This window comes from Aptenodytes patagonicus, chromosome 3 (assembly GCF_965638725.1).
Source record: "Aptenodytes patagonicus chromosome 3, bAptPat1.pri.cur, whole genome shotgun sequence".
Classification (NCBI taxonomy): Eukaryota; Metazoa; Chordata; class Aves; order Sphenisciformes; family Spheniscidae; genus Aptenodytes; species Aptenodytes patagonicus.
The window spans coordinates 35275957-35291976 of NC_134951.1; positions in this window are offsets into that span (position 1 = coordinate 35275957).

Below are 16020 nucleotides of genomic sequence, written 5' to 3' on the forward strand. Positions count from 1 at the left end.
ATTCTTCCTTAAGAACAGAGATCTCAAAGAGGTGTCTGTACCCGCTGCTGTTTCAGGAGGTATGCTGCATCCTCTCATCCCCTCGCTCAGGAAGACCTCTGATGGGAGAGCACCTGGCAGGGAGAGGCTGAATTACACACTTGAACAGGTGCAGGAGGGCAGGCAAATGCACATTTGGGCAGCTGACAACCAGATGGTCCTTCCTGTAAAACCATTTGTAGTAAAGCATGGATAATACCAGCTGTATCACAGAGGCCTGCTGTGTTCTGCAAACCCTGCGCAAGGAATAAAAATGGAATACTCTTAAGCGGGATTTGCACAGCGATTGTGGTGCTCTGCAGGAAGCCAGAAAGCACAACAGTACAGGGATGCAAGGGAAGAAAAAGTACTTCATTTCCCCATATTATTGAAAATAAGGGGGGAGAATGAGGCGTCCGGAGCATTAAGGTAGCGTCCTGTATCACTATACCTATCTGAGGTAACCCTCTGTGTATTACTAATCAGTTGTTATATATTGTGTATATTGCAACACGTGTGTCTTAAAATGCCTCATTTTGTCTGTTTTCTGGCCCACAGCCTCATATATTTTGGGGCTGAAGAGAAAAAGAATTTTTTGATTGTTGCCACCAGTGGCAGCTTAATTGTGCCGGGGCAGACAGGCACCTGAGCTGGGAGAGCTGGATGCCTGGGCAGTGGTTCCAAGCATTCACCAAAGGAGTGTTGTGGGAGCACCTCTGCTGCCTGCCCTGTGTGCACAGTGCAGAGGTCCACGTGCACTTGCAGCAGCGAATGGGCTAACCTTTGCCAACAGACGCTGACTGCAGGCATGGAGGGAGGGGAGGCAGGAGTAGGCTTCCCCACCTGAACTGGCACCAGGCCTGGGCTAAACTGCTGCAGGGGCTGGACCCTGAATCCCAGCAAACAGGTCTCTGTTTCTGGAGTCTTTCCATTCCTGAATGGCAAGGCCACTGTAACATCTAACTGACCTTTTCTCCTAGCCTTTTTCTTGTTGCAGCAAGTCCTGCAGTCCTGGTCCGGCAAGGACTCCTGCAGTTCAGAAAAACCCCAGCTGACCAAGGAAGTCCCTCAGCATGTCCATCAGCAGGCCCCTCCTCATGCACCTCCTTTAGCCTGAAATGTTCTGAGCCCTTGAACTGGCAGCATGTAGAGGTGAGCGCTTGCTCACCTAAGAAGAATAGTCCTGACCTACAGCGCTGCATACCTTTCAAGTCTGGTCATCAGAAGAAAATGGAAAACTTACTCATTTATTTTATACCATAACAAACGTTTCAATTCTTACCTCTTTTTTGTGCTCTTCCATCTCTGTTTTGACATGATCCCAGGATTTCCCCTGTCACAGCAGTGCATGTGTTTTTTCTTTCCGTTTATGGGAACAAAAAAGGGTGATGTCCTTTCAGATTGTGTTGAAACAGGGGACTGATGGCAGAGCAGCATTAATGATGGTGCTGGCATTATTTTAGACCACAGTGGCACTGGAAAACATGACATTGGTTTGTTATCCCTGAGCAGAGGAAAGAACAATTGCTCCTGGTCTTTGGGAGAAAATTAATGCATGGAGCTTGCTTCATCGTCTGCTGATTGCTGCGAAAGAAATGGTAAGGTACGGAATGAGACGATGAGTGGGGATGAGGAAATTTGGCAAGAAACCCCTCTAACATTTTGGGCTGCCTGGTCTGTAGGAAATTCTCATACAACCTAATTTGGGAATAGCAGCCCAAATTTCACTTTGTAGTCCACAGAACCCTTTCCATCTGCTGTGCTTCAACAGCCAGACACATATTCATAAAACTTCAGAAGTGGTCTGGATGTCGTACTGCTCCTGGACACACAACAAACTTTTCCTAAGCCTGTGTTGTTGGCCTGTTTTTTTTTTCTTTAAAGTTAGTCTGTCTCCAAAGAAGTTGCCTTATCAGAGCCAGTTTTAGCATGAATACGCTGCTTTGCTAGACTCAAGGACAAGAGGCCTGGATTTACTGTGGATTCTGGGAAGGGTTCGGTGTACTGGAGACTGGCCACTGATGCCTTGGCAATTTGTTGACATTGATTGGCATGCAGGGGTTATCTTTACTTAGTACATGAGCAGCAGAACACACTACAGTGCATCACTGGTGCACGCATCAAGAGCAAGCTCTGTGGGAAGCCAGTCAGCTTAGTTTCCTGTGAACAGTAAGAAATGTACAGTATGACCTAGCATATCACTAAATGTCACAGCCTCCTCTCGCGCATCCTCTGTGCTGCATCCAATCCCAAATTCATCATCCTTTCCTATCACCTCACTCCCAATACTTTCAGCTCTCTTCCCCCATTCCTTGGCTACAGGCCGGGCAAACCCAAGCAGCTGCAGAACGTATGAGTCACTGTGCTTTCCCGCTATCCCATGTAGATGCAGGATAACCTACAGTCTTGCTTAGCAGCATCCCAACATTGTCCTTTCCGGGGGCAGATAGGCTCTGTAGGCTGCTAAGCCCAGGCTGTCTCCTGCACTACCTGAGTGCCCTCAGCCACCGTATAGATAGCAGTCTGGACTCCTGGCATTTCCTGCTGAGTACTAGACACGCAGTTCTCCCCTCTGGTCTTCTTTGGCAAGACAAAATGTGTATGTTGTTCCTCTCCATGGAAGGAAATTATTTCAATAACAGCCTCCCACACAGAGCTGAAACTGAAAATTGTAACAGCTTCTAGAACATGAATATCTACATACATTTGCATATCCTTATTCACATATATATATATACACACACCTAATACAGAAATGTTTGCAGATTTCATCCCTGTGTGGGAGGTTGGCACTTCACGAAGCCATTTCACAATGCATCAAAACTTGGTAGATAACAATTATAATAAAATATTTTATGTGGTAAAACTACAGCTAATAGTGTTTCTTCTGGAGTTGGTTAGTTTATACATATTTTATATCATTTTGAAATCTGAAAAAGTTACAGGCAGATCAAGACTGGCGTAAAGAACAAATACTCATGTCTCATCTCCACTACCGAGGAGCTGTTTAGCAAATGCATGTTTTTTGTGGTCACGAAAGAGGAATCCTGATGGGACACACCAGACTTTAAAAGAACTGATAGTATCTGCTGGAACTATACCCAAAATCCAGCTAGGCTGGTATCCTTCATCTGACAGAAGTATCACCCAGTGCTTTGGTAGAAGTTCCCTTGTAGCAGGCATTGTGGAACAACGGTGGGACAATTTTCTGTTTCACTCTTCCATTATCTCTTACCATGGTCTTACAGTTTAGCTTTTACGCATATGTAGTTTTTCAGTACAGTTCTCTTTCAGGCCCTGTGTTTCTCAAGCAGTCCTATGTCTTGTACACAAAATAAATTGGCAAGAGACAGAACTAATACACAAAAAGGTATAAATTAGCTTTGGAAAGAATTTAAGGAGCATTTGATCAGCTTCTCCTTTGAAATTGTTTCCTACAGTTGATTTTTTAATGCTCTGATTAGTCAAGAGGACTCGTAGTGTTTCCTAAGTGGAAAAGGATAGTCAATAAAAAGATAAATATCATTAAAGAAAGTAATATAGAGAATAAATTTAAGATACTAGAGACCCAATCAACTGTAACATTTCTACTGACTTTAACGTATGTGAAACTGAATCCAATGTGAATAAAGGTGTTTTTTTTCCTCATTGCAAATATTCAACTGAAGCCACAAAAAGGCATGTTGGGTATTTCTCATTTGTAATAACATCGTCATTACGCTTTTAGAGTAATGGGAGAAGAAAATTTGAAATGCCGTCAGATGCAGTTTTGGGCCCCTCACTACAAGAAGGACGTTGAGGTGCTGGAGCGTGTCCAGAGAAGGGCAACGAAGCTGGTGAAGGGTCTGGAGAACAAGTCTTGTGAGGAGCGGCTGAGGGAACTGGGGTTGTTTAGCCTGGAGAAGAGGAGGCTGAGGGGAGACCTCATCGCTCTCTACAGCTACCTGAAAGGAGGTTGTAGCGAGGTGGGTGTTGGTCTCTTCTCCCAAGTAACTAGCGATAGGATGAGAGGAAATGGCCTCAAGTTGCGCCAGGGGAGGTTTAGATTGGACGTGAGGAAAAATGTCTTTACTGAAAGAGTGGTGAAACATTGGAAGAGGCTGCCCAGGGAAGTGGTTGAGTCACCATCCGTGGAAGTATTTAAAAGACGTGTAGATGAGGTGCTTAGAGACATGGTTTAGTGGGCATGGTGGTGTTGGGTTGACGGTTGGACTCGATGATCTTAGAGGTCTTTTCCAACCTCAATGATTCTATGATTCTATGATTCTGTATTTCTCAGTGGAGAAATCTCTTCTGAGCGTATCAGTCTTTTGCTTAGTTCTGTTCTCAAAATTTACACTCATAGGTAAATCCTTGCTTTTGCCTATTCATATGGCGTTCAGTCCTATTCATATGTGTTATTTTTATGACTTTTATTTCCACCTGAAATTCTAATATGAACAGCATCTAATTTCCATCATCTGTATCCTACCCTCTAATTGCATGTGCCAAAACAAGAGGTTGGAGGACTACGTCACTCTTGGTTTCTCCCTAGGTATGCACAGTTTGCTGTATCCTCAACATTAAAAAACAATTCCTGGCAAAATATAGCCCATATTTCTTACTCTTATCCAGCTGAGGTTCGTGCAGCTTCTGTACCTCGTGGTGTTTGCTCTTCTACTTGTAGGCTGTATTGCTGTTCTGCAACAGTCACAGAACTGGCACAAAATGGTTCCTTTGCATCATCAGTAAACAATGGGAAGTATTTGGAAAATACACAGAGCCTAATACTTGGTAATCAATGTTCTCTCAGTTTATGGTCAACAGTGCTCAGGGGGCTGTGTCATATGAACTAAACCACGTCAGTCGTGGCTGAAGTGTGTTTAAGAACAAGAAAAACAAGGAAGATTGCAAGAACAGTGAAGATTGTGTATGTGAATGAATTTATTATAGTTGGCTGATGGTGGGGAATGCTAGTTACTACATGGAGTAAGGAATTAGGGTCTGCAGAGGACAACAGTAATTAAAAATTTATTTGGAAATATACTTGTACGCATACCCCTTACATACTTCTTGAGTAAGTAACTCAAATGTGATATATTCACATAGTTTACCTCTCTAAAAAAGTGTACAGGTATTAATACTCTTGGACGCCAATCTGAGATATTTTTAAAGGCAAAGAAACGTGGATACTGTGTGCAGCCTGAGAAAGCATCAGAGCAAAGACTAAGTGCTGAGGTCCCATTCCGCTCTCCAGGCTGCTGACACTGTTGCTGTGGGTTCATTGTTACATTAAGATGTGTCTGTCCTCTCCCTCAAAGAAGAAATAGGTATCAGCAGAGCTTTGGAGAAATTACTGATCTAAACCCTTACAGTAAGAAGAAAGGATTATTTTCATTGCACATACAAGACAATGCAAGCTGAAATACAGGAAGAGAATCAATGATGAACACAAGCATCCTGGCCAGGATGACATATAACGTCAACAACAGTTTGCACAACTGGAGACATCTGAACAAAATCTGAGATAACACTGTTCAGCCAGGTGAAGGTCAACCTGTTTGTGAAGGAAAGAGTCTGTTTCTCAGACTCCCTAGTAGTCAACATCTGTGGGCTATTTCATACAGCACAGGCGCACATGTCAGAAAAAGCTACATAACTGGGCTCCGCTAAAGGCCACACAGGAGGAGAGAGAAACGGGAGAAGACTGATAAGCTGCGTATATCACTTAGACTGAGGTGAAAACAAACACACGCTGCCGTCAGGCAAGTGACCTCTTGGAAACATCAGCTAAACCCCTGATTTTAACACACTAAACCATGTGTGTCACATTCAGACTGTCTACAGCGTGTGGATACATTGTCAGTTCTTACACGTCTTCCTCCGAACATGTATCTCTGCATGTGACCGGAATAAAACTCCTCGGAAGGAGCAATTTCATCAGTGCTTGTACAACACCTTAGGCTCTTTTAACCACTTTAAAGCGGTTCATCCCTGTAACACTCAGTATTTTTTCTCAGTTTTTTCCCCTTCCTGGAGATTTCTTTTTTTGTCAGGGTTTCATTAACATTAAAATCAGGTTAGTTGAAGGAGGAGAAATCCCATTTCTTCTTAATTTCAATTTACTATCAAGTTCTTTGCTTTTCTAATAACAGCCAATATTTTTTCATAGTGTTTATGCTAAAAGTACAATTTAAACAAATTGCATCTGTGGAAGTTGTTTATCTCAGACAATTTAAAGGCAAAGAGTAGGACTCCTCATAGCAATCATTCACTAATAACAAAGCTTCAGATTCTACCAACCACGTAGATTTCATCTGATATATTTTTTAATGTTTTCCTTCATCCATATTTGTATTAATAAAAGTAAAAATACTGTAAAAAATCTGTTCTCTATTTTTAGTTTACTAAAAAGGGGCTTTTCCATAGCAGAAAATATGACCTTTTGGTTCTGACCACAGATGAAAGATGGTAGCTTTAGGACTAAAACAGAAGGCTGTACCTCCACATATACAAGCCCCACAGCTAAAGCAAGTCATGTAGACCACCCAGTGCATGCATTTTCAAGCCCAACTGGTACCCACCAGCTGGGCACCTCTCACCTGGAGACCAGCTCTGCAGGCTCTGCAATCTTCACCCTGGTTTTCTGAGGGGCAAGAACTTCTCAAACTTCATGAAATATTGCTGGCTGCAAACTGGCTTTAGCTGTAGCTCAGGGTCCTGCAGCCTCCTCCCAAATATTTACCTCAGAGCACTGGGGACTCCATGAAGCCTCTTGCCGTAGATCCCCTGCCTGAGCTGGCCAAACTGTCCACGCATCATCAGGCAGTAGTAGCATTTTTCTATCATCTGCTATTTCTCATACTGATGGCTCTTGTAGTACCTCTCACAAAGTAATCTGGAAATATGCATCAGGCTGTTTTCTAATGCCCCCAAACTGGTTTGTGAATTAGGTACATTAAGAGTACTAGTCTTCAACTTAAGAGATACAGAATCTAAGACACGTGGGGTATTTTAGTCTCAGCCACAAATGAGATCAGAAGTGGAAAAACCTGCTTACCTTCCAATTCTGCTCTCCTGATGCATATTCTTGGGAGCTTTGATTCCTGAATGAGTCATGCCAGAAACTCTCCTGTATCTGAGACAGCTTGATGCCGTAAAGGGTCCACAAAGTAAGACAGCTGCTCTCAAGCGCAGGAAGCAAGTGTTTCCTTGAATCTCAAAATCCATGCCATCTTCTAAAAATAAATACAAAGCAGATAGATATTTCAGAAAGAACAAATGAGCACAAGGCAAATGCCTTCACCTTTATCCAAGCTCCAGGGATGCAGGACTTGATAATAAAATGTTCTTTAGCAGCACTTCACCTCTATAAATCTGAAATCACTTTAAAAGGAGGCCAGTACATCATCTTCATCTTATACATGGGGAAACTAAGCCCTTGGAGGTGGAATGAGTTGGCCAAAACCAGACCTGTGTCTGTTTGTATTGGATTAGACCCATTTCATCCAGACAAAAATGCTATCACTGACTACAACCACCAGACACATCACAGGAAAGTACAAGAAAACCCACATTGCATGTGCTGACAAATCTGCCTGTTTACAATAGTGTACGGTGCAGAAGTGAGGTTGATGCAATTGGTAAGTTAAATCTTCAGTCCAAAAAAAAGCCATGGGAAATTATTTTTTCTTTCCTTTTATATGATACAAGTAGGTTATGGAAATGTGTGCTACAAAAAAGATGAAAAAGCTCAGAATTGTAGTTTTAAATTACACCATCAGTGTCATGCAAACCACCCTGAAATTGGAGAGCCACTTAAAGAGCTTAGTTAATCTGTCATGTCTGAAAGCTGCAACTCGAAGGACATGAAACCTTGTCTTTAACTATTGAAATGCAAAGAGAGAAAGTCACAGAGAATATAAGGAACTTGTATAACGCTGACATGGATAAATTTCAATACTGGTGTGACACCCAGGGAAATTTGCTCCTTGGTTATCTGAGGCGCAGGCAGTGGGATTCAGCTCAAACCAGAGGAAGCTGTGAATTGCTTGCAGTGTTTTGACTTACAGGTGACTTCAAAATCATCAGGGAGACAGAAAAACCCACAAACCCATTGCTGATCTTGAGAGATTTCATGAAAAACAGCCCCAAACTAGAAATGAAACTAAATATTTATTAACATCCAAGGCTAATCAAACTAAAACCCACCATCTTCCATGGAAATAGCAGAGGAAGACACCTGTCCAACAACAACTTTCCATCAGATGCAATTTTAATCCATTTTTATTTTTCATTTTTCCATTGGTTAAAAGTCATACTATCATCATAAGTCTCCCCTGAGTGAGTTGAAGGGGTTCAGCAGTACATCTTAGCACTCCCATTAGGTTTTCTACTGATTAGTGTGTCAAAAGGATGACATTTTACATAGCTGCATGATTATCAGAATTTAAGAACTGCTGTAGTTAGGTAAGATCTAAGATTTGTTAGAACTATAAATTTAAATTAATTGACATCACTTAAAAGTACACGACCATTTTATTTTAATCTTAACTATTGTTAATTCACTTATTAAGAATAAGTGTCTGCTAAGGCTGACCACTTGTACTTCATAATAAAGAGAATATCAAAAGTCTTATCTAGCATTAAAGAGCTGTCATGGACATGAATGCTCTACGCGTGGATATTAAAGACAATTCCTATCAGACTATGTGATATTAAGAATACACAGAGATAATGGCTGACCTTGGGTGTGTCATTTAAACTGAAGATTCAGAGATGATCTCACATCATCAGAGTTTTAAGGACAACATTGCTCATTACAAACTGTCCTTTAGAGAGCAAGTAATTATGTCCTGCCTAGCACTAGACTATTATTAACAGTGCTGTATTAACACAACAACATTTAAATAGAGCTCCGAGTCTAAATTACCCTGACACACAAAGTAGTCAAGTGTTACATTGGACACCTTATTTCAATCATCTGCATGTTCCAGGTCATTCCTGCAACTGGTCCAATTAAGAAAGGCCCCTTCTGCACAGCATCCAAGAACATGAGCAGGGTCTAGCAATGTACTAAAGCTATTAGCATGAAGCAGCAGTTGTTACAGCATGACTTACGAGTTTTTCTTGCCTTTCCTGCAATAGGAAAGGTACATACCACTCCATACGATAGGCTCTGACCTGCACTTTCTGAGGAAGAGGAACAGTTCTGCTCCTCCATGCACTTACTCCTGTCTTCACAGTAACAGGTACTGAAATTAAAAAAAAAAAGCTGTGCTTGTTAAATAATGATCCTCCTTAGTAGACTCAACATCACATATAAGATATACTTACGTATACCTTTTTTTTTTTAGCCTAGCATCTCTCTGCTTTCTTTTTTATTCACTATTTTATAGTACTCAGTAACATGCTTCACATTTTTCAGGAGACAAACCCCTCTCCTAAAGACTTGCAGTGCACACTGGAACTCTGCATAGGAGTAAAGCCTCAAAATAGACCATCCTTCTGCACTTCAAAGGCCCTAGAATAATCTGGCAGACAAGTAACATTAAAGAACACAAAATGAAGATTCAGAAGCAAGAAATGAGTTATGGAAAGTAGATCTTGATCTTGCAGTCAAACAAATGGGACATTGTGTAGATCATTTTTAGAAATGAGACATAGGACTTGTCTTGGAGCCTCTAACAGTCTTTTTCATTACTTAACTGTCTTTAAATCTGTCCTGTGATTTTTATATGAGCAATCTTTTCCTTTTTCTCTCTGTAACTTCTGCACCCGTTAGCTAGCTGGACTTTTTGTTCTATGACCTTCTCCTTTCACTTCCTAAATAAAAAGATCATTTCATAGTCAGTAAATTAAGCACATGGCTTTCAACATATGTCTCGGAACAGTACACTTTTCTTCAAGAAAAAGAAGTATGGTTTCCAGATAAAACATCAGAATGAAATAAACACAGAAACAATGTGTGTCTGGGGAGTAAGAAAACACTGCAGGGCTGATTATGTTTGCCAGAATGTTGAACATGGACTCATCAGATTGATTTAAGTCTGTCATAACAGCAAATCATTAAGCCATAAAAGAGAAAATTCAATATACTTTCTAGAGATAGAAGTCTATTTTTAAACAATCAAAATAATATTGCTTTTAGAAAATCCCTGTTGCTTTACTGTACTAGTATTTTGAGCAGGACTTTCATGTCAAAGATGCCGTAGTAATAAAAACACAGGCACTGCAATGTTAATTTTTCTTTTTTATTACATGACAATCTATCTGGGCCCATGTCAGTAAAGACAAACACGCCAGGTAAGGAGTAACCAGTGCCATACAGCACAACAGGGAAAGGAAACAGCTGGGGGGCAAAGGACCAGCATAGATTCTGTACGGAGAGAAAAACTCTTGTTGAAAAGCCATGCAGTTACGAGGGGGTTTCCACAAAAAAGTTCCTATTCCTTGAAAACCTGATCTGATCTGGAGGGAATTCCAGAGTCAGCCTAAAGCGAGGCAGTAAAAAGTTGAAGCAAGCTAGTGAGCTGGAGGGAATCCCAGACAGTCGGATGCCTGTCCAGATAAACATCCTGTTCTCTTGCACACACTGCATAAGGCCATGCAGCTCTTCAAGAGATGCAAATTCTTGGAGTCAGACCTCATATTCTCCTGACATCACACCTCCTGTACAGCGTAACTGCAAGTTTTGTACACAAAACAAGGAAAACATCACAGCAACCGTCACTGACTTCATGCTTTGAGAGGCAGCCACCCAGAAGATATTTTAGCTGCCAGATGTAGCCACTGCCCTGTGAACACATCCAAGTATGTTTCTCCTCAAGTGATCAGTCACAGAAGGGCTGAAAGAAGAGACTGTTTTTTTTTCTTTTTTACAGCAAATCACTTTTCTAATTTCTTGAGTATCCAGTGGCTGAGGAGAAACATGTTTTCCTGCAGATACGAGCTCAGCTTGTGAGTGCTATGGACATTCTTTTATTGATAAAAGACTCACTGCTCACTAAAAATATCTAGCTTTTGAAGTAGAAATGATCCTTCAGCATCTCTGGACTTCAGAGAAACTCAGAAGCCAGTATGATTTGCTATAACCTCACCCCCTCAGTCTCCCCCAGTATGAAATTATCTTGAAGGAGAAAAAGTAAAATGAAAGTATTTAAAACATTTCTCAACATTTCCACTTCTCTAAGGAAGATTCTACCAAGACAAAAATAGGTAGCACTGGCAGGACCACTGCAGACTTTCAAACAGGTAACATCTAACATGCAGTTATTAATTGCTCTTCATCATAAGGGGCATTGAAAAGATACACACCGATTTATTTACACTAGTATTTAAACAGTACTACAGAAAAGAGAAGGAAAAACATACTGTTACAGAGGAAAAAACATCTCAAAAGCTATGTATATATAGATTCTCTTTTGTCTGCAACAGTCTGAAGCTTGCAATTCATCAGCTAGTCTTTAACCTACACTCTCTGCAAGTTCATGATTTCATTGGGGTAAAAAACGGGGCTACAAGAATCACAGTTCCTATTGTTGAAGAGCTAAAATTAAGATTTGTTCCATGTGAAGCCAAGAGCAAAAACTGTCCTAGCTTTAGTGTCTATCCTGTCATTTACCCAGTCAACAAAACGTTTTTAAGCTTCAAAGACTACCTTTTGCACAGTAGCACATGAAACAGTAATAACAATGGAGCTAAGCTGTCCCTCTTTGTATTTTCTTTTCATATTTCTCCCTAATCTTTCAAATTTATGATTTTGCAACTGATTTTACATCTGATTATTGCTCTTCTTCTTGGCTAGATATCAAGGACTACTGATACCTAGGGCTGGTATTCTTACCCTCAAAGCCTGAGTGAGCCAAATGCATGACTCACAAAGTTCCATCTAACAGTCTCTCTGTTCAAAAAGCCTAATCTTAGAATGAGATAAATTGAAATGAAAAGACTCAGTCTGAAACATACACATAGCCTTAAATAGCTGAAAATACACCGTGAGCTTGGAAAGTGCAAAGCATTTAATTTTTAAGATCTCTTCCATGCTTCCCTCGGAACCATATGGAGCTTCCATTTCCTTATATTCCACACCTACACTATCCTACACTATAATCCACACTCGAATATAGTGGCCAAATACATGCAGTAGTTTAAAACATAATTGTATATATGCATATTAGCTCTACAGTATTTTTTTTTTCTGAGCTTACACAATTATGACTGATAGCAAAGCTCATTGAAATGTATTTAGTCATTTGCATCCATCTATTTAATTTATAGTTACCTCCTAAGTACTCATTTGTATTTACAATTGCAATGCAGATTTACTAATAACTCTCAAGAAAGCAAGACTGTTGGTGAAACGTCATCATGTGCTGGGATGTTACTAGATGATGCTGCTTCATAAAAGATGGAGATGCCTTTCTAGTTTTAAGAATTTCTGTCTTAATTTTCAGAAGTGCAAACACACCACAATCTTCCGGTATCAGTGTATTTCAAATGCTCAGCACCTATAGAAATTAAACTGCATTACCTGGGATGTCATAATGTCGATAATTCATCTAATACCAGGTGCTCAGTCTCCGCATAGAAGTAAAGGAAGAACCAAGAAACTGGAAGAAAAATTTCCTACCTCCAATATCTCATCTCTCCAGTCAAGTTGCTGTACAGAAACTAGAATTCATTGAAAATGCAGCCTCGCCTACAAATCTTGCTCCTTTTACACTTTTTAACCATCTCGGGAGTGACACTACACGGTTACGTTTGCTTCACGGGCCAGGCAGTAAGTGCTCAAACTGTAAGAATACATGACTCACGCCACTCCTGGGGCAAGCCCACAACGGTTATCGATCTGACTTCCAATTGCAGTGACCCTACAAGGCTGTCAAACATTTAATACCCATTTTGGGGATGATGAGAGATAATCTTGTTACTTCTATGTACATAGTATTTTCAACTGTGGTTTAGACAGTCTTGTCCCTAACAACTTTTGCATTGCATAAGGATTCTTTTTATAGTATCAATACATTCTGTCCTGTATAGTTTAAGATTTGTAAAGCATAGATTAATGTATTATGTTCAAATATACATATAGCTTGTACATTAACATTAAAAAGGTTTATCAAAGCAGAATTAAAATTGAGCTTTGAAAACTAACTCTAAACTTTCTGATTTTCAAAGGCTGGGGCTTGTTGGTGTTTTTTGTAAAAATACTGCATTTTTTAACACTTTGTTGAATTTGTTTGTGGCGCTGTATTTTTCTTTTTAAGCAGAGAAAAATATGAGGAAACCCTTGGTATAGTTGTAGATTCCCTGATACAGATGTTATTTCATGTAATGTGAAGTTACTATGGCTTCCTCTCTTTTTTTTGATTGAAGACATCAGAACTAGAGCTGGGCAGGAATTTTCCTACACAAAGCACATTGCTGAAATATTCTCATTAATTAAAAACAACGCTGAGAATTCATTTCTTCAATGTCTAACTTTTGTACACTCAGGTACGAGACGGTCACTGTCTCTACCCTTTATAGTCAATGAGGAGACACAAACGATCCAGAAAGTGATTCACCTCCTCCTAACACAGGCCCTTCCAGATGGTAATTCAGCTGACCCCAGCCAGACACCTGTCTGAGAACAAGACAAACCACCTTCAGGAATGTCTGTTTCTCTCCACTGGCTATCAAGGGGAGACAGGGTGACTGGCTCATAGCTCAAGAGTTTCTTAAGTCTGTGACAGAAATTCTGTCTAAAGTGTTTGCGGAAACACAGTGGTTAAGGTTAACTTTTCAGGTTCTGCCATTCTCTGCCAGCCAAGGACTGCAGGTACCGCGTTATCTGACCCCGTGGGCTGCCCAGACCCCGCGGTCTGGGGAGCCATCTTTGAAGAGTTGAGTTTCAGAAGCATTATTGAAATGTCCATTTCCCAGGAAGTTTTTTTTATATATATATACACTTTTTTTTTCTTAAGAGCTTAAAAACATCTGAAGCACCAAGGTTTCTTAGGAATCAGAAATTCTCGAACTCAACAACTCTAACTGGAACCCTGTTTACTTCCGGACTTTGATATTTGAGGATGAGGCATTAGAAAAACACAGCTATTTTAACACCTGGTTTCAATCCAGTTAATAACTTTGCACCTGATACATTCTCCTCCATTAAGTCAAATTTATGCTAATACTGTCCTGATTAGCAAATACTATTTAAAGCTGGTTTATGGGATGATTTCTGAATAAGGTAGGTGTCTAGATTCAGTGAATTTCAGCCAGGAAGATTATATTCAGTGAATTTCAGCTATCAGATTATAAGACAACATGAACTTTACAAGTTATCTATAGGTATCCCTGCGAAACAGTGGAACAGCCTAGAGAATGACAAGTAGTGACAACTAGGGAGAGGTCTTTTTCATGCTGGGTAAATCTGTGCTTTTACTGAACACAACACAATCTCCAGCATTGGAAACTGCAGAATGCCAGTATTTAAGTTACTTTACGGAAAATTCAGTTAGCCACATGAAACTCACTCGATTCTAAAGATACAGGTCTTGAAACACACCAGTATGTACTGAAACAATTCCAAAACTGGATTGTACAGGCTGTGCTCTGCAGGGCTTAATGAAAGGTGAAGCAAAGGGCACCAAGCTGACAGGCTCAGCACGACAACTGTGTATCTTCTCCTTCTGAAGGAGCCTTAGGTAGCGACATCTCTGGCCTCTCTGCACTGTATCTCATGGCATGGTGTGGGCAGACCTTAACTCATTCTATAAATCATACTGTATCCTGAAAGACATCTTTTCTTCCCTTTTTTCTTTTTCTGAAAAATGCTTCAGGCAATAACTTCGCATCTACAACACTCTGCTTCTCTTTAGGATCTAGAAAAAGCAGCAAAGGCACAGAAGGGATACATTTTTGTCTTCCTTAGATTCATTGAGCTCTCAGGGAAATACCTAATAATGGATTTACAGCATGCTGTTTTCAAAGCACTATCTATTAAAATATTAATACCTATTCTTCTCAGCCCTATAGTGAAGCGGGTAATTTCATATTTCTACTACTTCACAGAAGCATGGATAAGCACTTTGAAGGAAAGGATAATTTTCAGAGCTGAATACAAGAAGCACATCTTCATGCTCGACAGTTAGAAAAGGATATCCCACATCAATCCACCCAAGCACGCACACAAAGCAGGAGTTAGACGCAGGAAATAGGCAATCAAGACATCTAGTTTTAAGGCACTAAGGGCCAAAGCACACACCAAACAACACGCTTACTCTGCAGATATGTAGGCTTTTTCAAGCACAGGAACTGGATCTATAGCCACTTTTCATGGCAAGTATCATAATATTCATTTTAGAATCAGAGAAACTGATGCACATTAAATTAAGCCGGCTGCTAAAAGCTATTTGATACCTTCTGGCACTATGGTAGAGTGTTTCATACAATATGTCATTTACAGGTCAAGTCTGTCACAACATACAAAATCAACTACTATTTTCTTCTAAAACAGCAGCGCTGCTGCCACAGTCCTTTGATACAAGAACCCAGGAAAAGCTTACCTAGCATATGAGAGGCAAGTTAATCTCCTTTTCTCTCTCAGGGAATTCCTACCCACAGCTCTTGGCTTTCTGTAAAGCATTCTGTTCCTCAGAGCCCTGGGATGACGGCGAGGAGCAGAGGTATTCGCTGCCCTTCTAGCTGGAGCTGGTTTTCTCTACTAAAAAGATCGAATAATTACAGACATTTTGGGCCAGAAAAGGAAAACAATTTTATGCTTGTAGGTAAAGCATTCGGCTAGAAGAAGTCAGTCCTGTTTAATGTCATGTTTAAGCAGCCAGGACTATTGCACCCTAATAACTGAGACCCTAGCCAACCATGGCTAGTATCAGGCTACATTAACATTTGTTTTACACTCCTTCTGGTGCAAGCAAGTCTTTGGATTTACGCACTGCGGTAAGGCAGCTGGAGCTCAACTTTGCTGTGCCACTCTGTATTACTAGTTTTAAACCTTAATGCCTGCCTCCAAGTAGG